Genomic DNA, 25966 nt, shown 5'->3' with positions numbered 1-25966 from the left:
CTCCAGCCCGTTATTTGTTTATTTTTGGTTGTTTGTTTTTTCAAGGTAGGGTCTCACTTTAGCACAGGCTGACCTGGAATTAACTATGTAGTCTCAGTGGCCTCGAACTCATGGCAGTCCTCCTACCTCGGCCTCCTAAGTGCTGGTATTAAAGTTATGCACCACCACACCCTGCTTTATTATTGTTTTTTTTTTTTGAGGTAGGGTCTCACTCTAGCTCAGGCTGACCTGGAATTCACTGGGGTCTCAGGGAGGACTTGAACTCAAAGTGATGCTCCTACCTTGGTCTCTCGAGTGTTGGGATTAAAGGTGTGTGCCACCATGCCCAGCTTAAATTATTATTATTTTTTTAATGAGAGAGAGAGAGAAAATGGTGTGCTAGGGCCGTCAGCCACTATAATCAAACTCCAGACACATGCACCATCTTGTGTACATGTGCAACCTTGTGTGCTTGCATCACCTTGTGTGTCTGGCTTACATGGGATCTAGAGAGTCAAACATGAGTCCTAAGGCTTCACAGGTAACTGCTTTAATCACTAAGCCATATCTTCAGGCTGGATCCAGGGCTTTTATTGTCCCTTTTTGCATATTGACAAGTAATAAATCTGCTTTATCTAACTTGTGTGTATGGACATTATATCTCACCAGACATAAGTTGACAACCAGTGTACAAATAGTAAATCTGCTTTGCTCATATAGTATGTACTCTATGTATGTAAGACTCCTTCATTCACATAATTTTAAAGAATTTTTAAATTTATTTATTAATGAGCAGGAAGAGAGTAACTATGGGGGTGCCAAGGCCTCTTGCCCCTGCAAACGAACTCTATATGCTTGAACCACTTTGTACATCTGGTTTTATGAGGGTACTGGATAATCAAACCTGGCATGGAAGGCTTTGCAAATAAGTGCCTTTAACCGCTGAGCAATCGCCCAGCCCCACACTTTGCATAATTTTTAAAAATTTACTTACTTGCCCATGTGTGTGTTTGTGCACACATTGTGAGCGTACGTGTGCACACATGCATGCACTAGAGTCTCTTGCCATTGCAAATGAAAAAAGGCTCATCAGGCTTCACTTTGATGGCTGGGGAATTCAGCCCAGGCTAGCAGACTTTGCAAGCACATACCTTTAACTATTAAGCCATCTCCCCAACCCAATTGTTGTAGTAGACTCCTTGTTGCTGGGATAGACAGCCAATCAGACACAGTTTATGAGAGGAAGGGATTTATTTCATGCTTACAGAGCCAGAGGAAGCTCTGTTATTGGTGGAAGAAGATGGTTCTCTTTCATAGATTCAAGCAGAGAGAAACCACCAAACAGCCAGCAAACACAAACTGCTCTCTCCTCACTGTTGGGCTGTCATTCAGATCCATGCCCAAGCATACCTTAGAGCTGGATCAGCTCCCAGCAACACCTCTTCCTCTACAGGGCTCTGCCCCATAGGGACTCAAAATTCAAGCCTGAGTCTATGGTGCCATATATTCAAAGAATCACATTCAAACCACCACATCCATGGTTTTTTACTTTGTTTTGTTTTTGTTTTTAAGACAGAGTGCCTTTATTTAGGCTGGTGTGAAAGATTACTGTGTAGCTTGGGGTGGCCTTAAACTTGAAATCCTTATGCCTCATCCTCATGTGGTACTGGGACTAAAAGGTGGGCTACCACACTCAGCTTCGCATATCTTTGAAACTCATCCATGTTGTTGTCCATCTTCCTATGGCTCCGTGGTATTCTATTACATGAAAGTACTGCCACTTCTTATCTGCTATTCTGCTAGTCATTGTTTTCTACTATTTTTAAAAAAATGTTTTTATTTATGTATTTGACAGAGAAAGAGGGAGAGGGAGAATGGGCATGCCAGGGCCTCCAGCCACTGCAAATGAAGTCCAGATGCGTGCACCCCCTTGTGCATCTGGCTTTGTGTGAGTCCTGGGGAATTGAACCTGGGTCCTTTGGCTTTGCAGGCAAATGCCTTAACCACTAAGCCATCCCTCCAGCCCCTACTATTGGTTTTTATGAATGTTAGTAACACCCCTTTTTCTTAACTGTAGACCATCAACAACATCAACTGCCACAAGGCTAAACCAGAAGGGACTGGCATCTCTGAGACAGAAAAAAAAGAAAAAAAGAAAAAAAAAAACCCCAGACAGAGAGAGATGATGGTCTTTCCACTGATCATAGGCCAGATAGAAGATTAGATAGAAGATTAGACTTTACATTCCTCTGGGGAGACCCCTCGCCCTCTCATATTCTCATTCAGTGCACTTCCTCCAGCTTCTCCACCATGAAATGACTTGGAGCCAATTAAGAGCCTTCTGCTTCCTCATCAGCAGTATTTATGACAGTGGAAATATTTATGATGCATGGAGACGGCCTGGGTCAGGGAGGAGACCTGTCCTTTTAAATGGGATTTGCCTCCTGCTTGTTTTTGCCAGGGTTGTAAAAAGGAAGAGTGCAGATTGTATAGCTCAGAGTTGCCTCTTTTCCCCCTTCTTTTCTTTTCAGCTAACCTTTGCATTCAGGCTGCAGATTAATAGTGATTAACCCCCCTTTTTATTACTGACCTCTGTGCTTGGAATGAAGGTGGCATTCTGATTTTCCAGACACTGCAGTGGGACCACGTCCTCTCTGAGCCTGCACTCTAATGGCCCGTGCCCGCTTGAGCTGTAATGTAGCAGGGAGAGGCATCTTTGATTCCACAGTGGAAATTTCTGCATTCTGGAAGCTCTAGAGAGCTGCTGGGAGCCACCTCAGTGCCTGTTCATAGAGGAGGAAGGGCCAGAATCCTTTTTTTTTATTTTTTGGTAAAATTGCCAGGAAAGCCATCACCTCATGTATTCATTTTCCTCACCCTGTTTACCTGACATCACTCTCTTCTCCCAGGGACCTCCTATCTCCTTCCTGAATCAATGGCCTCCCACCCTTTTCTGCCCAACCCTGGTTCACTTTCATCTTGAAATGCTCCACTGCAGAGGTTTCTTCCAGGTCTGGGGTGCAGCTCAGTGCTATAGTTGCTTGACGCTCATGCACAAGGCCCAAGAATTAAGCCCCGATGCTCCAAAAAGGACATAAATGTACACAAAGTAGCCCAAAAGGCTTCTCCCAGCCTAGTCCATAAACACTATTTCTAGCCCTCCTATAATACAGAGACACGTTTAATAAGTATGTATCTATTTCATGTTTATATCGGAAGCTATGCTTAGGAATGCCTCCTGGGTACTAAGCCGCCCCTCATGTGAAGACCCTCTCCTTTCATTTGTGGAATTCATGTTTTTGTTTTTGTTTTGTTTTGTTTTCTTGAGGTAGGGTCTCACTCTAGCCCAGGTTGACCTGGAATTCACTATGCAGTCTCAGGCTGGCCTTGAACTCACAGTGATGCTCCTACCTCTGCCTCCTGAGTGCTGGGATTAAAGGCATGCACCACCATGCCCAGCCATTTTTAAATTTTTGTTGATATTTTATTTATTTATTTGACAGAGAGAGTTGGGCGGTGGAGAATTGGTGTGCCAGGGCATCTAGCTACTGCAAGTGAACTCTAGACATACGCGCCACCTTGTGCATCTGGATTTACATGGGTACAGGGGAGTAGAACCAGGTCCCTGGGCTTTGTACGCACGCACCTAAACTGCAGAGCAGTGTCTCCGGCCCTTTTTTCTTTCAAGGTAGGGTCTCACTCTAGCCCAGGCTGGCCTTAAACTCACTCTGTAGTCCCAGGTTGGCCTCAACTCGCAGTGATCCAGCTACTTTTGCCTCCTGAGTGCTAGGATTAAAGGCGTGCGCCACCGCACCTTAGTCTGGAAATTTTGAAAGTGGGAGCTCTGCCTGTCTCCTCACTCAGTCACCCCTCGCTTGCAGCCCTGCCTCTTCTCATGGCTGTGCTGTGAGGCTTCCAGCTGGCAGGGGGAGCAGCCCCACAACATCCAGTGACCACCAGCTTCTGTAACTCAACCACATTCCTGTCACTGCCCATGTCCTGTTACTCTGCTGTCTCCTTTTGAGACGTCAGTTTTCCTCCTAGATCCTAAAGGGAACCTCTTCCTCAAAATGGGCCTTTGGGAAGGCTGAAAAGATGGCTCAGTGGTTAAACGAACTTCCTATGCAAGCATGAGGGCCTGAGACCACCCCATCTCCCATCTCCAGAAGGAACAAAACCAGCTGGGTGTAGTTATGCACATCTGTAACCCTAGTCCTGTGGGAGGAATGAAGACCAGCAATTTGCTGGGAATCAGAAAGCTCTGGAATCAGCAAGTCTCTGTCACAAGGACAAACAGGCAGATGAGTGATATAGATGGGGACACCTGAGGTCTCTCCAGCCGCAACTGGGGTACCACACGGGAGCCCGCAGGACGCCGCATCACCCCATAAGCATGCTCATTCACCATACGTACTATGCACATGCAGGGGGAAAATGAAGGCCCTGGGTGCCTGGCATCTCTCTCCCCACAGCATCAGCTCTCCTGTGGGCAGCTCATCCCTCTGAGGCTCACACACCCATTCCACCTCTCTATCTAGAAGCCTCTTCCTGAATCACCACACACCCAAAAGTAATTCCACCTAGGCCAAGAGGAACCCAAAGCATGGTTTCTGTTCTCCGGGAGCTCATAATTTTGTCAGAGACACGCACACAAGCAGATTTTGAGACGTTCTGTAACAAACCCGGATAGTTAATTGAGATTGAAGGGGATGACACAGCGAGTCATACCACGTGACAGGATGCTCTATGGCCGCACTAACAACAAGACGACTCGCTCGTATTAGGGAGAAACTGAGGGCTATGTTGGTGCCTATTGCCCAGGAACGGCTTGAGGAGCGCGAGGCAGCACATCCGCTGGGGAAGGACGAAACGGTACAGGAGGCCCTTCCTTCTTCTTCAGCCACACAGCTCATCATGGTACTTGCCTGAGGCAGCATTGCTCCCCTGGGGAAGATTCTGAAAGCCCTGCTTTTTGTTAATTATTCCAATGAGTGGAGGGCTGCTCATAGCATCTAGAGCCCGGAAATCAAAAATGTCGGGCTGGAGAGGTGGCTTAGTGGTTAAGCGCTTGCCTGTGAAGCCTAAGGACCCCGATTCGAGGCTCGGTTCCCCAGGTCCCACATTAGCCAGATGCACAAGGGGGCGCATGCGTCTGGAGTTCGTTTGCAGAGGCTGGAAGCCCTGGCGCGCCCATTCTCTCTCTCTCCCTCTATCTGTCTTTGTCTCTGTGTCTGTCGCTCTCATAAAAATTAAAAAGAAAAATGTCCAGCCATGAGGTTGGTCACATGTCCCACCAGTAGCACCTAGGCTGAGTAAAACACTACATGAGAAGGAATAGGTCATTTCTGTCCCTCCAAGAGCCCATCTTGGCTTGTAAACAGTACAACCAGCTAGGGCTGGGGAGATGGCTCAGCAGTGAAGAGTGCTTGCCACTTAAAATGGGGGGTGGGGGGGCTTCTCTGGCCAGAGACTGCCAACTTTGACTCCCCAGAACCTGTGAAAAAAGATGGACCCATCTGTAATCCCAGTCCACAAAGGGAGTATACCAGAGAATCACTGGGGTTCACTGATAGACAGCAGCTCTGAGTTGTGGGAGAGACCCCACTTCAAGGAAATAAACAGATGAGTGATAATAAAAGGACATCTGATGTTCTCCTCTGGCCTCTGTGCACATGGGACATGCATACCTCACACAAACATGCACGCAACACACACCATGTCACACAGAATACAAAACAAAACCTCATATGGAGCACCCATTTTCTCTATCTTTCTCTGTCAAATAAATAAATATAAAATATAAATTTGAATTTTTTTTTGAGGAAGGTTCTCACTGTAGCCCAGGCTGATTTAGAATTCACTATGTAGTTTCAGGCTGGCCTCAAACTCACAAGAAATCCTTCCACTTCTGCCTCCCAAGGGTTGGGATTAAATGCGTGTGCCACCACACCTGGCTAGACAGTTGCTTTTTAAATTCTTTTTTGTTTATTTTTATTTATTTATTTGAGAGCAACAGAGAAAGAGGCAGAGAGAGAGAGAGAGAGAGAGAGAGAGAATAGGCGCGCCAGAGGCCTCCAGCCAGTTTGCATGCGCCCCCTTGTGCATCTGGCTAACATGTGTCCTGGGGAATTGAGCCTCGAACCGAGGTCCTTAGGCTTCACAGGCAAGCACTTAACTGCTAAGCCATCTCTCCAGCCCAACAACTGCTTTTTTTTTTTTTTTTTTTTTTTGGTTTTTCAAGGTAGGGTCTCACTGTGGCTCAGGCTGACCTGGAATTAACTATATAGTCTCAGGGTGGCCTTGAACTCTTGGCGATCCTCCTACTTCTGCCTCCCGAGTGCTGGGATTACAGGCGTGCGCCACCACGCCCAGCTAACAATTGCTTTTTAAATGCTTAGCATAAATGAAGATTTAAGGGCTGCAGAGATGGCTCAGCAGTTCAAGGTGTTTCTTTGCAAAGCCTGGTGGCCTGCGTTCAATTCTTCAGTACCTACATAAAGCCAGATGCACAAAGTGGCACATACATCTGGAATTCAATTGCAGTGGCTAGAGGCCCTGGTGTGCCCATCCTCCCTCCCTCCCCCCCTCTGTCTCTGCTTGCAAGTAAATAAATAAAAATATTTTTAAAAATTTCATGTAGAGTCAGTCCCTATAAGCAGAGACATCCAGAATGCGGCTCTGTAAGCATGTGACAGGAGCTGCGGAGGCTGCATTCAACAGGCTGGCTTGTCGGGTGTGGGGGCGCATGCCTTTAATCCCAGGACTCGGGAGGCAGAGGTAGGAGGATCACTGTGAGTTCAAGGTCACCCTGAAACTACATAGAGAATTCCAGGTCAGCCTGAGCTAAAGGGAGACCCTACCTTGAAAAATAAAAAAAATAAAAAAATTAAAAAAAAAGAGGCTGGCTAGAGAGGGCAGAGCTAAGAAACCTGAAAGCCACTGGCTTGCTTAGCAGGACTTTGTCTTCTCTGAGGAAGAAGGAAGACTGTCAGCAGATGACTGGAGGCCAGTCACTGGCCTGTTGCTGGTCAACAGGAACTTACCAGTGACTCCTCATCTGGGCACTGGGACTCAGTGACGAACAAGTCCCTGTCCTCGAGGTGTCTACATTCTGATGTGATGGAGCAGAAACAGACAGAAATACCATATAGATCCACTCACACCCACAGCCAGATAGATGTACAGATGGTCACAGGTCAGCAGACAGCCTTGAGAATGGTAGAGCATGAGAACAGATACAGAGGGAGAGAGAGAATGAGAACGAGCACTTCAGGGCCTTCATCCACTGTAAATGATCTCCAGATGTGTGTGCCATCTTGTGCACCTGGCTTATGTGGGTCCCGGGGAATAGAACCTGGGTCCTTTGGTTTTGCAGGCAAGCACCTTAACCGCTAAGCCATCTCTCCAGCCTGTTAAATAGTATTTTTTAAAAAACTACCTAACAAAGAAGTAGATTTCTGAGCTGGGGAGATGGCTTCGCAGTTCAAAGGTGCTTGTATGCAGAACCTGCCAGCCTCGGTTTGATTCCCATACAAATCTAAAAATTCAATGCTAGGATCTGTATATAAGAAAGAACAGAATCATTTTCTTTCTGTACATTAGTTATCACTTAGTATTTTTAAATTTTTTTTTTTTGATTTTTCGAGGTAGTGTCTCACTCTAGCCCAGTTTTACCTGGAATTCACTATAGAGTCTCAGGGTGGCCTTGAACTCACAGCGATCCTCCTACTTCTGCCTCCCTAGTGCTGGGATTAAAGGCATGCGCCACCATGCCCAGCTCTTAATAAATATTTTTATTTATTTTCAAGACAAAAAGGAGAGAGAGAGAGAGAGAGAACAGGCACACCAGAGTGTCTTGCCATTGCAAACAAACTCCAGATGCATGTGCTATTTTGTGCATCTGGTTTTACATGGGTACTAGGGAATAGAACTCATGTCATTGGGTTTTTCAAGCCAGTACCTTTTAACTACTGAACAATCTCTCCAGCCCATTTAGTACAGCATTTTCAAGTCCAGTTTTCTATGAATTTTACAATTTCAGCTGAATAAAACTTTACTGGGTATATGTGCCACATCTTCATTATCCATTCATCAGTTGACAGATATCTAGATTGATTCCACTTCAGCAGTAATAAACATTGATAAGCAAGTATTTCTATAGTACCGTGTAGAGGAGTCCTTAGAGCATATGTCCAGGATGGCATAGCCGGGTCATATGATAGATCTATATTTAACTTTTTGAAAAACCTCCACACTGGTGTGCATGGTGGCATCACCAATTTATACTCCCACCAACAGTGTATAAAGGGTCTTTTCCCAAATCTTCACCAGTATTGACTGTCACTTGATTTTTTAAAAAAATATTAATTAATTAATTTATTATTTTTGTCAAGGTAGGGTTTCACTCTAGCCCAGGCTTACCTGGAATTCACTAGGTAGTCTCAGGGTGGCCTCAAACTTATGATCCTCCTACCTCTGCCTCCTGAGTGCTGGGATTAAAGGCATGCACCACCACGCCCAGCTAAAAATATTTAATTTAATTTACTTGTTTGTTTGAGAGAGACAGAGGCATATAAAGAGAGAGGATAGGCACACCATGGCCTTTAACCACTGCAAAGGAACTCCAGATGCATGCATCACCTTGTGCATAGTGCTTACATGGGTACTGGCGAATCAAACCTGGGTCCTTAGGCTTCCCAGTTAAATGCCTTAACTGCCAAGCTCATGTCATTTGAGTTTGTTTATGTTTTTGGTCTTTTCCAGGTAGGGTCTCAGTCTAGCCCAGGCTGACCTGGAATTCAGTATGTAATCTCAGGGTGTCCTTGAACTCATGGCAATCCTCCTACCTCTGCCTCCTGAGTGCTGGGATTAAAGGCGTGCGCCACCACGCCTCGCTATCATTTGAGTTTTTTTTTTTTTTTTTTTATTTGAGAGTGACAGAGAGAAAGAGGCGGAGAGATAGATAGAGAGAGAGAGAATGGGCGCGCCAGGACCTCCAGCCACTGCAAACGAACTCCAGACGCGTGCGCCCCCTTGTGCATCTGGCTAACGTGGGTCCTGGACAATTGAACCTTGAACCGGGGTCTTTAGGCTTCACAGGCAAGCGCTTAACCACTAAGCCATCTCTCCAGCCCTCATTTGAGTTTTTGATGATCACCATTCTGACTGGAGTGGGATGCAATCTCAAAATAGTTTAAATTTGCATTTTCTTGATGGTAAAGATGTTGAATATTAATATATATACACATATGTATATATGGACTGGAGAGATGGCTCAGAGATTAAAGGCATTTATTTGCAAAGCATGATGGCCTGAGTCCAATTCCCCGACTCACATAAAGCCAGATGCACAAATGGCACACACACCTACATAGAGTTCATTCTGGTGCTCCTTTACTCTGTCTGTCTGTCTCTCTCCTCACAAACATAAAAAAAAAAAATTACCAGTTGTTTCTCTTTTGAGAGTCTAATCAGTTCCTTGGCCCATTTTTTTTTTTAATTAAGTTGTTTGGGGGTCTTTTGTTGATTAGTGTTTTGAGTTATTTCTTCCATTTTGTAGGCCATCTCTTGATCAATTGACAGTATCCTTGGCAATAAAATAGCTTTTTAGTTTCATGAGGTCCCATATGTTGATTTAGTTGCCTTATTTTCCTGGGCTACAGGGGTCTTGTTCAGAAAGTCCTTCTCTATGCCTATATCTTGAAGTGTTCTCCCTTCTTTTCGCACTGTTTCAGATCTTACATTGAGGTCCTTGATTCATTGGTCTAAATTTCATCTTCTACATATAGATACCCAGTTTTCCTTGGCCTAAAGTGAGACCCACCACAAAACAACAACAAAACAAACCAACCAACCAAAAAATATCTGGGCTGCTGTGAAGCCATGCAGAACTTCGTTTCTTAGCAGACTCCAGACATGTTGAATCGCCAATGAATGTCAGGAAGCCAATCAATGCTTTCTTCTTTCTCTGCTCCTCCCTCCCTCCCTTTTTTCTCCTTTTCTTTCCTTTTCTTCTTTCTGTGAGGCAGCCTCTCCTTCTAGCCCGGCTGACCTGGAATCCATTCTGTGTCCCAGGCTTGCCTCAAGCTCACTGTGATTCTTCTACCTCAGCCTCCTGGGGTCTGGGATTAGAGGTGTGCACCACCCTGCCCAGGTCAGGAAGCTGATTCCAACCTGATCCTCAATCCTCTGTCCCTGTTTGCTGTGGGTTGCGTTGGGTGTACTTGCCTTCCCGTGTTCCCATAGCACCTCGACCCCACCCAAACTGCGATGCTTCTTGTTTTCCTTACTTTGGTAGGTATTGTGCCAAGTTCAGGCCCTTCACTCATCTGCTCTTTCCGCTTGGTGTATTCCTCCCTTCTTTCTCCGGGCCAAGCCTAATTTATTCTTGAAGTCTCCGATTAAATATTATTTCCCACAGGAGGGTCCCCTCTTACTCCTTCTTCCAGAATCCTGCATGTTTCCGTTCTCTCTCTCTGTGGGGAGGGGCCAGGTCTACTTCAGCCCCCATGTGTTCCCGTCCTAGTGCAGAACCTGGCTTGGGTGGAGAGAGAGGAGACAAGAGCGCTTCCGGTAGGTCAGGACAAGGAATTCAGGACTGGATGGTCCATAGAGCCTGAAGCTTATACAATGCAGAGGTGTCTCTAAGAAAAATACAAAATTATGCCAGGCGTGATGGTTCATATGTGTAATCCCAGAACTTGGGAGGTTGACAGAGGAAGATGACTTGGAGGCCAGCCTGGACTACAGGATAAATTCCAGATCAGCCTGAGCCACAGTGAGACCCTACCTTACAACAAAACAACAACACAACCACAAAAATGCAAGAAAGAATGAAAGAAAAACACAAAATTCTAAACACAAAATTAGCATATTTATTTAGTGTGGGAAAAATGCCACAAATATCACAAAACATAGAAAATAACATTTTATTAATTAACCACTATGTAAGTTCCACATTTTTTGGCTGAGCACTCTTTTATAACCTTATCCTATTCCACAAGAATGTGATGCCCTCTATATAGAGAAAGGAAAGATAATTAATAATCTTTCCCCAAGCATAAGGAAGCTATTATTTATATTGATGGTTGGGATGCATAACATGTGACGTCACAGCCAGGCATCCTTGCTGTTTGTAGGACTGCTAGAGTTGTACCCTACAAACAGGAGCTCTCGTGAATTCTATCTGGCATATTTCCTAACAAGCAGAACCACAGACATAGTATGTAATTGTCCCATTGTATTACTCAAGACAGTCCAGTACATCGGACTGGGTACTGGTGAGAACTTACACTGCACACATCAGGTGCTAGGAATAGTTTCCCACAGGCCTTGTCATTCAAGGCTTGTTACTGCCCCACTGCCCACTCCTCACTTCCACTGTCCAATTTAATATGATCCTTAACTCTGCACCTTACTGTCACGGTGTCAGGTGGCTGGCAGCAAAGACTGCACACAAACATAACTTGCAGTCCACCTAACAAGTAGGTTCGTTCCATAAAACCCTGAGCCCACTTAATTTCCCTTCAGGCAGATCTCCAAAATGCCCGTGGTACTTCAGTCCCAGTCAGCATGAGGGGTTACAAGTGTAACAGAGAGAAGTTTGAGTAGAAAAAGACAGTAGTAGCTGGGTGTGTTGGTGCACGCCTTTAATCCCAGCACTTGGGAGGCGGTGGTAGGAGGGTCGCTGTGAGTTGGAGGCCACCCTGAGACTACAGAGTTGAACCCAGCAAGGTGGTGCATGCCTTTAATTCAGAAGAGGTAGGAGGATCCCTGTGAGTTCAAGGCCAGCCTGAGAGTACAGAGTGAATTTCAGGTCAGCCTGGGCTTGAGCAAGACCCTACCCTGGGGAAAAAGAAAACAAGAAAGAAAAAAGAAGACATTAATTTTGACTGTGTCGTAAAAATAGTTGACTTTTGCAGTTTTTCCAAATCATGTGATCATATACACATATGATACACATATCACATCTGCAGGCCCTTTTCAGAACTCGTCCCAGTGGTAGGCCCTGAAGTAATTTCCCCCCATGCTGAGGATTGAATCCAGGGCCAGGAGCACGTTAGGTATGTGCTTTCCCCCTGAGCTACATCTCTGTCCCTGGCCCCAACAGCTTAAACTTCTGCTTCATGGGAAGTTTGCTTTGCCTTTATCTTATTGTTGAGTCCGATACAGCATGAACTTGTTGCTTCATCAATGCATTAGTTTACAAGATGTTTGACCAAAGCAACTTAAGGAGGGAAAGTTTCTTTTGGCTCATGGTTTGAGGGCTGCACTCCAGGACGGCAGGGAAGACGTGGTGGGAGCGTGAGGCAGCTGGTCTCATCTGGTCAGCAGTCAGGAAGCAGAGAGATGAAATGCTGGTGCTTAGCTCGCTTTTATCCTTTTCCCTTTATTCCATTTGGGGTCATCTCCCCTCCTCAGGTAAGCCTCTCTGGAAACACCTTTGCAGACACAGGGAGGGCTATGCCCCCCAGGTGATTAAAAATCCTGTCAAAGCCAGGCTTGGTGGTGCACGCCTTTAATCGCAGCACTTGGGAGGCAGAGGTAGGAGGATCACCATGAGTTCGAGGTGACCCTGAACTTCAGTGAATTCCAGGTCACCCTGAGCTAGAGAGAGACCCTACCTCAGGGGAGAGGGAAAAAAAAAGTCTAGTCAAGCTGACAGTGAAGATTAACCATTCCAATCAGCATTTGCTGAGTAAGGACAAGTGAGGCTTGACCTCATTGCCCAGCAGGAAGCCCCTTCTCCAGTGAAGCCCACTCACTGCCTTGGCCCTCACAAGTAGAGCTATTCGAGCCAATGAGTCGGGGAAGGGGACTACTTGGTGGGATACGTTTCTCCATCCTCTCATGCTGGGCAAATAGGCCAATGCCAAGATGTCAGCTGCTCTCATTAGCACTGAAGCTGCCCTGGCTGTCCTCTAGAAGTCAGTCTAATTGGCTCCAATGGGGAGAACTGGCCTGGGTTTTATCAACAGTGACAGCCACTCCACTGGTAGAAGGGCAGGTAGAAAGGCCACACTGAAAACACCACTTCCAAGCACAGAGTAATTACAGACAGAACTCAGCCGGCTTCCACAGCAATGCCAGGGGTTTTATTTATCCTGCCGTTTCCCACTTCCATGTCATCCTTGTGAGAGAGTTGGCCTTAGGCATCTTGCACACACTTTTCTTCACAGCCTGTGTCCAGTAATCCGAGAGTTCTAGATTGCTCAGGGCATGGCTATAGGGTTCTCCAGTGATGGCAGATTAGAGTCTAAAATGAGCCAAGAAGGGTGGGATTTATTTTGACCAGAGGGAGGTTTTGGAGGGCCATGGCCTCAAGCCATGAAACCAGATGAAGCCCAGGGGTGGTATGTACACTTGTAATCCCAGCCTAAGACAGGGGGATAGTGGGGAGTTCTAGTTCCAGGGCAATTTGGGCTACATAATGAGTCAAAAAAAAAAAAATTAAAAAGCACTACTGGCTGGACGTGGTGGCACATGCCTTTAATCCCACACTGGGGAGGCAGAGGTAGGAGGACCTCCGTGAGTTCGAGGCCACCCTGAGACTCTGTAGTGAATTCCAGGTCAGCCTGGGCTAGAGTGAGACCCTCTCTCAAAAACAAAACAAAATGCACTATTGATGAGAATGAGTGCACTACACACTTTCTCACAACAGTGTGGCATGCCTGACCCCTTTGATGTCCCTTCAATGGACGAAGCACATGTCCGTTACCCACAGTCACTCTGCTCCCTGCTCTCCATGGCACCTTGTCATCTGTCTTCCAAGACAGACTGCCGGCTCCTCCAGCACACTGATCCAGTCACGTTCACACGTCCATCCTAGCACAGAGCCTCCTGCTGGATAGATAGTAACTGACTGGCCAGAGCAAGCAAATGGGAGATTTGGTTGAACTATATAGCTGGACAGAGTTCTGCATCAGTGGTTCAAATCCCAGCTCCACCACTATGCTAATGAGGACTAGGTTGGGCTGATCCCTTTAATGGACAAGTCACTTTGGGACTGTGGGTGAACATCGTGGACCCCTGTGGATCCAAGTTCCTGCTGCCCTGTGGCTCTGCTCACCATGGCCTTAGCAAGAAGGAGAAATTGGATTTGAGAGGAAAATGACCCTGCCATGCTATGTGACTTTGGAAGAGTAAACCTCTCTGATTCTCAATTTCCTTGTTCAAGGACTGGGCGAATGCATTCAGACCGCTTAGGAAAGTGCCTTGGCAGCCACTGAGGGTTCGGTTGTGATTACTGCTTCATCACAGCTGTGGCGAGGCTGGCCAGCGTGTCCCTCCCAGGGGAGCTTGTGCTTACTAGTCAACTTGCCTGAATTTGAGGCTTTTTTTCATAGTAGTGACCAAACCGAGGGATTCACACATGCGAAGCAAGTGCTTTATAGGCCCCATTTTATTTTGAGACATGGTCTCATTAAATTATCTAGGCCTCCCTTGAACTCACTCTGCAGCCCAGGCAGCCTTGAACTTGCTGTCCTCTTGCCTCTGCCTCTGCTGCTGCTATTTCAGGTCTGGGCCACAAGTCTGGTCAGAATCTGAGTCTTTAAAACAACAAAATTTTCATTTATTTATTGCAAGGACAGACAGCAAGCGAGAAAAAGAATGAGTGTGGGGATGGGCTGGAGAGATGGTTTAGCGGTTAAGCGCTTGCCTGTGAAGCCTAAGGACCCCGGTTCGAGGCTCGGTTCCCCAGGTCCCACGTTAGCCAGATGCACAAGGGGGCGCACACATCTGGAGTTTGTTTGCAGAGGCTGGAAGCCCTGGCGCGCCCATTCTCTCTCCCTCTATCTGTCTTCCTCTCTGTGTCTGTCACTCTCAAATAAAAAAAAAAATAAATAAATAAATAAAAAATGAATGTGGGTGCACCAGGACCTATTGCTACTGCAAACAAACTCCAAACTCCAGATGCATGTGCCACTTTGTTCACCTGGCTTTACACGGGTACTGGGGAATCGAATACAGGTTGTTAGGCGTTCTAAGCAAGCATCTTTAACCACTGAGCCAACTATCCAGTTACTAGAATCTGAGTCTTAACAAACAGTAACTTACCAGTAGTGCAACTTGGGGTTAGTTTCTGGACTTTTCTCCTTCATAGTTTCCCCATCTATTGAATGGGGGTCATGATAACCCTTTCTTCATAGAGTTACGAGGTCTATTTGAGATCTTGTGAACACAGTAGTGAGCATAAATACTCTCAAAGTATTGGCTGTTCCTGCTGTTAATGAAGACAAGCCTGGAGTGACCTTGAGATTGACCTTGGAGAGGGTGATGGCCAAGTTTCCATGCATTCTGCCCCTCCACCAGACTGCAAGTTTCAATTCCTTCTTGGGGGCGGGGCAGATATAACCAGGAGGCAATACATCCATTGGGCTACAGTGAATTCCTGCCTCAGCACGCGCATCCTGAGTTCTCTGCGAGCAGCACTCGCCTTAAAAGCAGTGGAAACACCCTTTCCTTCTGCTTGTTTCCACTTCCCAAAGCTGCCAGCGCTTCTCATCGCCAGAGTGCGCTTCCCCAGGGAGCCAGGCAAGAGGCTCCAGGGCCAGGAGGCCCAGCTGGCACCAGCAGGACTGGGGCGTGGTGGGGCAGGGCGGGGGAGAGGGACAGGCTTGCTTGTCCCCAGAGGCAGAAGTTGCAGGGGAGGAGCACAGCCAGCCTCAAACCAGCCAGACGTGCAGTTTGATGAAACCAGCGGGAAGCACACTTCTGCTGGGCCCCTGGGAGGAGGCAAGGTCCCCAAGCATTTGTCATGATTTGTTCTCAGGAGGCCTAAGGCTCCCAGAAGTGGCAAGACTTCAAGGCCACGTGATCTCCCAGGAAGCTTTGCTCTTCTTGGAGGTACCAAACTGGGACCCACTGCAGTTTACCTTCTTCCGGGTACCCACCTTGACACCAGTTGAGTGACTGGCACAGGGGTCTCTGAGAAACAGGAAAAGTGGTGGGAAAATGAATATTGGCGGCTGGCCTCACTGGCTCCCAGAGTGCCCATCCCACTCAGCATTTGCACCAGACTGACTGTTCTGCCATCCTTTTGACAGCCAAGGCAACTCTTGGGCAAATCACCCATACATGGAGTTTCATGTTCCACCTTCCTCAGGAACTGGCTGCTGTTCGGCAGTGCAAGAGGAATTATTACTTGAAGTGAAAAAATTGGAAAGGGGGCTGGAGAGATGGCTCAGTGATTAAGGTACTTGCCTGAAAAGCCCAAAGACCCAGATTCATTCCCCAGTACCCACATAAAGCCAGATGCACAAAGGGGAGCATGCATCTGGAGTTCGTTTGCAGAGGCAGAAGGGCCTAGCACGCTCATCCATCTTCTCTATCTCACTCACTCTCTCTCAAATAAAGAAATACATAAAATATTTTAAAAATGGAAAGATCTAAATGAATAAGGAAAGGAGAATGGTGGTGGTGGTGCCAACACCTCAGGTTCAAAATACATAATCATGGGCTGGAGAGATGGCTTAGCGGTTAAGCGTTTGCCTATGAAGCCTAAGGACTCTGGTTCGAGGCTCAATTCTCCAGGACCCACGTTAGCCAGATGCACAAGGGGGTGCACGCGTCTGGAGTTCGTTTGCAGTGGTGGCACACACCTTTAACCCCAGCACTTAGGAGGACTGCTGTGTATTGGAGGCCTCCCTGAGATTACATAGTGAATTCCATGTGCCATTTTGTGCATCTGGCTTTATGTGGGTATGGGGATTTGAACCCAGGCTGTCAGGCTTTGCAAGCAAGTGTTTTTAACTGCTAAGCCATCTCCCAAGCCGCAAAGGGGATTTTCTTATGTGTGTTGCAACAGTGACAGAAAGCTCAGTATTACAAATGACATTCCTGCCACCACCCCTGTTTGTAAACCTGTGTCCAACAGCCTGTCTCTGAGTCACAGGACCCAACTTTAACATTCCTCTCCACAGCTGAGGGGCAGAGACACTTGAAAGCAATGGTGCTGAGTGGGAAGCAGGGGCCGTCGCAAGGACACTAGATCTGGACTCAGAGTCTGGGGCTCTGTCACGTAGGAGCCACACTTCTGCATGTGTCAATAGCTTTTTAGCCCAAATTTCCTTATCAGTACAATGAGAATGACACTCAAGTAGACTGTTGTGACGATAAATGAGCTTATAAAAAATAGTAAATTGAAAGCACACATTACTTCTTTTGGGTTGCCATGCTAAAATTCCACAGCTGGGTGTTTTAAATGCCAGACATTTGTTACCTCACGATTCTGGAGGCTGGGGTTCTGAGATTAAGGTGTCAGCAGATGAGTCGTCTTTTGCCACCCCTCTCTCCTTGGCTTAAGGGTGACCACCTTCCCTCTGTACAGGGGCTCCCTCCTGTGAGCACCTGTCTCCTAATCACCTTCTAGGAGGAAACCAGTTACACTGGCTTACAGCCTGCCCTAACGACCTAGTTTCACGTAATTGCCTCTTTAAAGATGGTCTGTCTGCAAATATACTTGCATTCTGAGGTCCTGGGGTTTAAGAGCCTCAGCATATGAACTTGGACAGAAGGGTGGTGAACACGATTCTGTTGCAAGAACAGTACAAATATTTTTTCTGGGCTTCCCCAGAGGTGTCTGTAATGGGCATTTAGAACCCAACAGGACCCAGCCTTGCAGACCATTTTCCATGGCCTCAGGGTATGAAGCCAGAGGACTACCTGGCAAAACTCTGAGCTTCTCCCTGCTGCTGAAAGGCTGGGTCTTCCAAGGCTCTGCTGCCTCCAGTCTGTTCAGCAGATAAATGAGCTAGCTGTCTTCCTTTGGCTTGGAATGCTTTTTTTTTTTTTTTTTTTTAATTTTAGGAAAACAGCTGCCAAATACTCAGTAGCTACTAACTCAAAGGAAACAGGTACGCCTGGGATGTACGCATGTGTCTCTGTTTACCCGTGTGAGTGTTTTCTGAAATACCCTTCAAGGTCCTTTACAGAACTCTCCTGAGCTGAAGGATAAGTGAATGATGGGGGAGGCTAGGTTGTTTTTTTTTTTTTTTTTTTCTATGAATTCTTTCCTCAGTGTTTGTTTTCACCTGCCCAGAAAACAAACATTTATCCAGGCCCTCCTTGGTGCCTGGGGCCAGGCTGGGGTCTGAAGGAATATTCTGGGCCTGTACACATAGCACGGAGCCTAGATGTAAGAGCAAAGGAGCTGGCCCAGGGCTAGGAGGGACTGGGTGCAGCCCTGGGAGCCTTCTGTAGAAAACAGGCTGCGATGCCATTTTGACTTTTGAGGGATGTGGGGAAGAGAAGCATCCGGACCACTCGCAAACCATCCCAGAAGGGCAGAGAAGGCCATCTTCTGGGTAAGGCAGGCGCGCCACGTCCCGGGGCTTCAGAGATGGCAGGCTCGATTCCAACTTAAGGGTAATAAATAGACTTACCCGCTTTCTGACCGTCTAGAATTCATGCTAGCAGACAGGCTCTAGTGACAGCAACTTACCCCTTTCCAAAGTGGGGCTCTCCTCATATCCAAAAGTGGAGGACATTTGCTGTTTTCCTGGAAGTAAAGGCCCACGCTCCTTGGGGGATCCACTTCCCACGGCTCAGGAGGGGCTGACCTCCTGTCCTCCAACCCAGGGAGGCCCCTGCCCTCAGCCTGACCAATCAGAGTGGCCCTCCGGCCTCAGCGATTGGCAGTCAGTCGGGCACGTGATCCAAGCACAGCCAATCGGTCTGCTTCAGCTCTCCTTTCTCTGGGATAACCGGCTCTCCGGAGTGGCTGGCGCCTTTTCCTTCAGTGGGCTAGAGGCTCAGAGGAAGGGATTATTGTGTGGAGAGAATGAAGACCACGGGCAAAGAGAAGACAAGTAGGAGATGGAAGCAAAGGGCGGCCTTAAAGATGATGCATGATGCTAGGATGTGGTGGGTCATGCCTATCATTCCACAGGAAGCTGAGGCAGAAGGATTGTGAATTTGAGAATTTGAGGCCAGTCCGGGCTGCATACTAAGATCCTGTCTCAAAACAAACAAACAAAAAACACTGCTCAAGTCCCTGGAGCTCTCTCCTCTCAGAGTAAAAGGTCACTACTTTGTGAATGCTCTTACGCGAGCTGGGCAGAAGTCAGCTGGAGCTGTAGACCCGGCAAGCAGCAGGATTGATGCCAAAGACAGGCTCTCCCTGTCAGCCCATCGTGTTCACCCTCGGCTGGAACCCTGGTTCTTGGGAGACTGACTGTGGGACGTGTGTGGGGTCAGTACCCTTAGCTTTATGCAGAAATGACTGCTCAGGACCACTTCCCTTGGACGTAAGCTATAGACAAAGGTGCCACTTTGGACTTAAACTCCATCTGTGTCTTTGGCACTTAAACTTTGATGTCTAGTCCTTCATTTCTGAGCTTCCTTCTGAATCTCATATCTCCTAGAGACTGTATCAAACACACATAGCCATTTTTCGCCCTAAGGCATTTGACCAAGCGTTCTGTGGAATTTTATGATTCTTTGGGCTATAGGGACATCACCCTGCATAAGTTGGGGCCTAAAGGAGGGGTGCTCCTGAAAGAGACTATGGGAGCAGTCCCTTCCTTTTTATTTTCTTCACTGCCTAGCCATGGGGTGGGCGCCTTAGCTCAGCTACATCCTCCTACCACGACGTGTGGCTGTGTCACGGGCCCACAAGCAATGGGGTCAGCCAATCCTAGACTGAAACCTGTGAAGGTGTGAGCCAAAGTGACCCTTTGCTCCACCTCATCTGCTTATCTGTGCTGTTCCTAGGAGGAACGCTGACTAGCGTAGAACTGCAAGGTGGGACAGGAAGAATGAGGCTCTGGCTTCAGAGCAGTGTAACCTGTCTTCAAAAGTCTGTCAATCCGAGTTTCTCAACTCACCATCAATCCGGCTCTGTCTCCCCATTGCATCTACCCCCCATCCCCCAGCCCATGGCAGTCAAGACTTGGAAACCTGCTAGCTCCTCTCCCTTAATTCTTATTGTCTAAGCCTGAGGGTGTCTGCTAGAGTACCCCACTAAGGACACCAGTTCCCATTTGAATTGAGTTCAGGACCAGGGCTCAAAATCCACTGAGCAGAAATCTTCCTTTCCACTGCTTGCTTTTGTTTAGGCATGCTTGCACAATGAAAGCCTGTTCAGACTCCAAGGTCTTAATGAAGCTTTTCTAACTTAATTTTCAGAGGCAATGACAGAGCCACCCCCTGAATATTTGATCTGCAGCATCCCTGGCTTCCCTTGCGAGAGGTACTTGGCGCGGTTTCCCCTCTGTTCTGTAAGCCTGGCAGCGCGGGTTCCCCCCCTGCCGAGAGACACAGCATGAGGGCTTGGACAGGCGCCTACTATTATGCTTCCTGTAATGTTTTTGTTTGTGTTACTGTCTTCAAATACCATCTCCTTAAAGGTTGATTCCGAGCCTTTCTCAAGAGCAAATTGGGAAAAAAATAATAATCATGGCTCTGTGTCTTGGGCCCTGTCTATATGAAATGTCTTGTTTGTTTGTTTGTTTGTTTTCGAGGTAGGGTCTTGCTCTAGCCCAGGCTGACCTAGAATTCACTATGTAGTCTCAGGGTGGCCTCGAATTCATGGCGATCCTCCTACCTCTGCTTCCCGAGTGCTGAGAATAAAGGTGTGCGCCACCATGCCCGGCTTGAAGTGTGTTTCATTATTGATGAAGATATCCTATTCTATTCCAGCGTCTACTAGTCAGCTGCTTATCCAGGTCAGGAGCCGGGAACTTTTCTCCAGGCTGTATCCAGCCTCAGGCTCTGTGGTGAAGTGAATGCAAAGTAGTCTTCGTGGCAGAGGTTTGGCTCCAGGCCATAACCCGAGTGCAGTGAGTGTTGCGGCAAGAAGAGGTCCACCTTCCGCCTGAACTTCCGGCATCGGGCTCTCCAGAGCAGGAAGGTCAGACAGACAGACCTGACTCAGTAACTCCTCTTGTTTCTCCTGAGATTTAAGATGTTTATAATTTGCTGAGCATCTGTTAATGTGCCAGATAGTTGAAGTGGTCAACATGTCATCTAAACCTCAACAGAATCTTACAAGCTAGAGAGCAGCATTCCCATCTTGTGAATAAGTGAACTTGGGCTGAGCAGGTGGTGCAAGCTGCCCTGTGGTCCCATCTACTTGGGAGGTTTACTTGAGCCCAGGAGTTCAATACCAGCTTGAGCTACAAAACAAGGTGCAGAAAACAAACAGACAAACCAACAAACAAAAGTACAGCCCTAGAAAACTTGGAGATGTTGAGAGAATATCTCAAAATATTAAAAGATAGCCAGGTGTGGTGGCACACACCTTTAATCCCAGCATTCAGGAGGTAGAGGTAGGAGGATTGCCGTGAGTTCGAGGCCACCCTGAGACTACATAGTGAATTCCAGGTCAGCCTGGGCTAGAGTGAGACCCTACCTCGAAAAATCAAAAAAAAAAAAAAATTAAATGATTCTTATGGGTTGGAGTGATGGCTTAGCAGTTAAGACACTTGTCTGTAAAGCCTCACAACCTGGGGTCCATTCCCCAGTACCCACGAAAAATGTAAAGCCAGATGAACAAAGTGGCACATGCATCTGGAGCTCGTTTGCAGCAGCTGGAGGCCCTGGCCTGAATCATTGTCTCTCTGTGTCTGTCTTTCTCTCTCTGCTTGCAAATATATATATAAAGACTCTCGGGCTGAAGAGATGGCTCAGCAGTTAAGGCACTTGCCTACAATGCTTAAGGCCTGGGGTTCATTTCCCCAGTACCCACATAAAGGCAGTTGCACAAAATGGCTCATGAATGTGGAGTTCATTTGCAGCTACTGAAGCCCTGGCATGCCCATTCTGTCTCTCTCCCTACTTGGAAATAAATACATTTTAAAAAAAAATTTTTTTACTTTTATTTATTTATTTGAAAGCGACCGACAGAGAGAAAGAGGCAGAGAGAGAGAGAATGGGTGTGCTAGGGCTTCCAGCCACTGCAAACGAACTCCAGATGTGTGCGCCCCCTTGTGCATCTGGCTAACGTGGGTCCTGGGGAATCGTGCCTCGAACCAGGGTCCTTAGGCTTCACAGGCGAGCGCTTAACCGCCAAGCCATCTTTCCAGCCCGTAAATAAATATATTTTAAGAAGACTCTCAAAGCCAAAGCTGGTCATGGGCTTTTGAAGGGTGACAGTAGCCAGCACCCCAGTGGCCTGCAGCCCCTGAGAGGTAAGAACCAGAGGTCCAGGGGTGTGGCCCGGCCTGTATGAGAATATACTTAATTCCCTATAATCTGATGGACCCTTTCCGTGCACAGCCAAACACAGCTCGGTGGAGTAGTAGGGAAGAGAACTCACTCCGCCCCAAACAGCTGCTGACTTCAACTTAGATTTGTGGGTTTTGCCACATCCATTTATGTTTTGTTTTTGGAGACAGGGTCTCATGTAGCCTAGGCCGGCCTCAAACTTTCTATGCAGCTGAGGATGAATTTGAACTGTTAACTCTCCTGCCTCCTCCTCCCAAGTGCTGGTATTATAGGGATGTACTTCCATGCCCAACTCCAGATATCAGTATAATTGTGTGGCCAAGGGTCTTATAAGATGAGGTGTTAAGGTAAAACTACAATTTAATTTATTGTAATAGGCCTGAAGAGATGGCTTAGTGAAGGCATTTGCCTACAAAGCCAAAGGACCCAGGTTCAATTCCTCAGCACCCACATAAGCCACATGCACAAGGTGGTACACGTGTCTGGAGTTTGGTTGCAGTGGCTGAAGGCCCTGGCACACCCATTCTCTCTCTGTGTAGCTCTACCTCTATCTCCCCCTCTCTCTCAAATAAATAAAATAAAAAATTAATTGCAATAGAGACTATCATGCATTACACATGTGAAGCAGAACAAAACTATTCCCCAAACTCCTAATTTGAGCCCTATGAGCCAGCACACAGAGGCTGTAATCCTTCCCTAATTCCTGATGGTGAGTTTAGAGCCTTGTCACTGAGTCACAAACATGTGGTAGAGTATTAGTCTCTATCTACTCTAGTAGAGACTAGCATTCCCACATAGGTCATAGTACCAACTCACAAGCCCTAAAGAAATCCCCCTATGCTGCCTTACAAGAGGCTAGGGAAGCCAGGAGGTCGAGAACCAGGCATGAGAGGGCTGCGGACTGCTGCAGATCTTCATTGTCAGCTTTGAGAGTCTTGTAGCATTTCAGAATGCAGTTCCCATCCTTTCCACCCACATTAATTCAGAAGTGACAATGTACAAAGGAAATACCCAAGGAGATAGACACTGGGGACTCAGGCTTACCTGGGGGGAGATAGGCCAGCAGGCGGGCCCAGTGCCCCCACTGGTGGGCACTGTGGCAATGGGGAGAGTGTGGTGCTCCCTTAACCTCCGAAGCATTTCGCTTCATCAGTAATGGAGAGGAATGACAACCAGGGTACAAGACAGGGCTCTGTCAATTTGAGCGAGGGTGTATTTTTTATTTATTTTTTGTTTTTTAAGGAAGGGTCTCACTCTAGTTCAGGCTGACCTGGGATTCACTATGTAGTCTCAGGGTGGTCTCGAACTCACGGTGATCCTCCTACCTCTGCCTCCTGAGTGCCGGGATTAAAGGCACATGCCGCCACGCCCGGCTAGGGTGAGGGTTTATTGAATCCCCTCCTTATCATTCCCATGGAGCAGCAGTGGTCCCCTTGTCTGCCTTCTCTTTCAGTTTGGACAATGTTTTTATGACAGATACTGCACAGCACAGAATGTTCAATATATTTTATTTGCAAGTATCCAAATAGACAAATCCCCTAGATCATTTCACCAAAAGACTGGCATAGCCAAACACAGAAATAAGGAGGATGTACACAAGTCGATAACATGCCTAATTCACACAGGATGGGGAGGCACATTTGTTTGCACTGTGTCACAGTAAGGATGCACTCCAGGGATGGTCTGATCTCACGGAAGGGCTGGTTTTTCTTAGAGCTAAGGAAGAGACTGAAAGAAGATCGCAACGGAGGCAAGGTGGTTGCTGGCATCGTAGCGGACCCAGCAGAAGCTTGGTCACCATAGGAACACGCAGAGACAGCATGGGCCCATGACAGTGTATGTGAGAGATGTTAGAGGTATGTACTGAATGAAAATTAGAAATTCATGAAATTACAAGCCACTTGCAATATATGAAAGAGGACTGTCCCCACACGAAAGGGTCACAATCTGAACTTGAACAATGGGAAGTAATGGTAGAGTAACAGACAAAACCCTCAAATACGGGGGCTAGAGAGATGGCTCCGTGGCTAAGCGTGCTTCCCGCACACGCATGAGGGCCTCAGGGAGGCTGAAGGGGTCTGAGACCACCCTAGGCCGAGTCCCCAAAACCCATGTGAACAGCCTGCACGGCCACACGTGCCTGTAACTGCAGTCCAGAAGTGGAACATAGTCCTGGGAGTCACCAGAGCAAGAGAACCAAACAAACTAGCAAGCTCTGGGAGCAGGAAGAGACTCAGGCTCAAACTAGAACCAGAACGGGCAGAAGAGCAATGGAACAGAACACCCAATGCGCCGCGCTGGCCACCACAGGTGAGCATGCCCCGCCACAGGTGAGTTCAGGGGGTGCCAAGGACCCATGCACATGCATATACTGCAGACCCCCCCCCCACAATGTTGCACACACAAGCAAAAAATAATTCCTGCCAGGCATGGTGGCGCACGCCTTTAATCCCAGCATTTAGGAGGTAGAGGTAGGAGGATCCCTGTGAATTTGAGACCACCCTGAGACTACATAGTGAATTCCAGGTCTGCCTGTACTAGGGTGAAAGCCTACCTCTAAAATAATAACAATAATTCCTTTAGGGGCTGGAGAGATGGCTTAGTGGTTAAGGCACTTGCCAGCAAAGCCAAACGACCCAGGTTTGATTCCCCAGTACCCAGGTAAATGCACAAGGTGTTGCATGCATCTGGAGTTCTAGCAGTGGCTAGAGGCTGTGGTGCACCCATTCTCTCTCTCTCTTTCTTTCTCTCTGCCTCTTTCTAGCTTTCAAATAAATAAATAAAATATTTTTATTTAAAAATCCCTTCATGAAAAGTAAAAACAACATGTAGTACACAACATTCAATTATTGGGGACTAGCAAGGTTTTCAAAAAATTCAGGAATAAATTTCATGTTAAAAAATGGTCCATATCACACAAAAATATCTTCTTTTTTTTTTTTTTTTTTTGAGGTAGGGCTTCACTGTAGCTCAGGCTGATCTGGAATTCACTGTGTAGTCTCAGGGTGGCCTCGAACTCACAGTGATCCTCCTACCTCTGCCTCCCAAGTGATGGGTAAAGGCGTACGCCACCACGCCCAGCTCAAAATATCTTTTGACTGGACAATAAGATAATACTTGTTGGAAGCTAAAAACTGAGATAAAGTACAGGCCATTAGAGCAGTGAGGCACTTTCTCCGGTGTTCTTTCACGTTAACGTTTAGAAGAGCTGTCAGAGTTGAGGAGGTTGTAGCTTCCCCCTGGAGTGCACTTGGCGTTGACCTTTGGGGTGTTCCGTGCCCACTTCACTTTCAGCTCAGGCTTTTGGGGAGGAAGCCTTCTCTGATACTGTCTCCCAACAGCTCAGGAAGTGGCGGTAATGGCGCTGGGAGCGGTGGCCAGTGTTCAAAGGCATCAAAATCCCATCTTGCTGTGGGGTAGGCCTCTGAACAACAAGGTCAAGTTTCTTCTCTACACTTCCAACTTCAATTTCAGCACTAGGTGAATAGTTGAAATGTCTTTGTGTAGTTTTTCTAATTTGTATTGGAGTTGATGTAATTGGAGTTGTCAAATTAAGATTTTCTACAGAAATCAATATAACACCATGAGTTATTTTTCAAAACAAACAACACAGTCCAATGATGAATTATTCCTTTTACTTGTTTTTATTTTCTGAAGGGTTGAAGGTTCACAGTTCATAGAAGTCACTCATTCAGGGCTTGAGAGATGGCTTAGTGGTTAAGGCATTTGCCTGCAGGGCCAAAGGACCCAGGTTTGATTCCCCAGGACCCATTAAAGCCAGATGCAAAGGTGGAGCATGTGTCTGGAGTTTGTTTGCAGT

At 47.1% G+C, this 25966-nt stretch overlaps 1 pseudogene; it reads right to left on the bottom strand.

Moving 5' to 3' along the window:
- Positions 1-24385: 24385 nt before the first annotated feature.
- LOC123455969 lies at positions 24386-25723 on the bottom strand (annotated as a pseudogene).
- Between the last annotated feature and the right edge of the window lie 243 nt (positions 25724-25966).

This window comes from Jaculus jaculus, chromosome 19, assembly GCF_020740685.1.
Source record: "Jaculus jaculus isolate mJacJac1 chromosome 19, mJacJac1.mat.Y.cur, whole genome shotgun sequence".
Classification (NCBI taxonomy): Eukaryota; Metazoa; Chordata; class Mammalia; order Rodentia; family Dipodidae; genus Jaculus; species Jaculus jaculus.
Note: the sequence above shows the minus strand (reverse complement) of the source record. Positions and strands in the feature narration are given on the sequence as shown.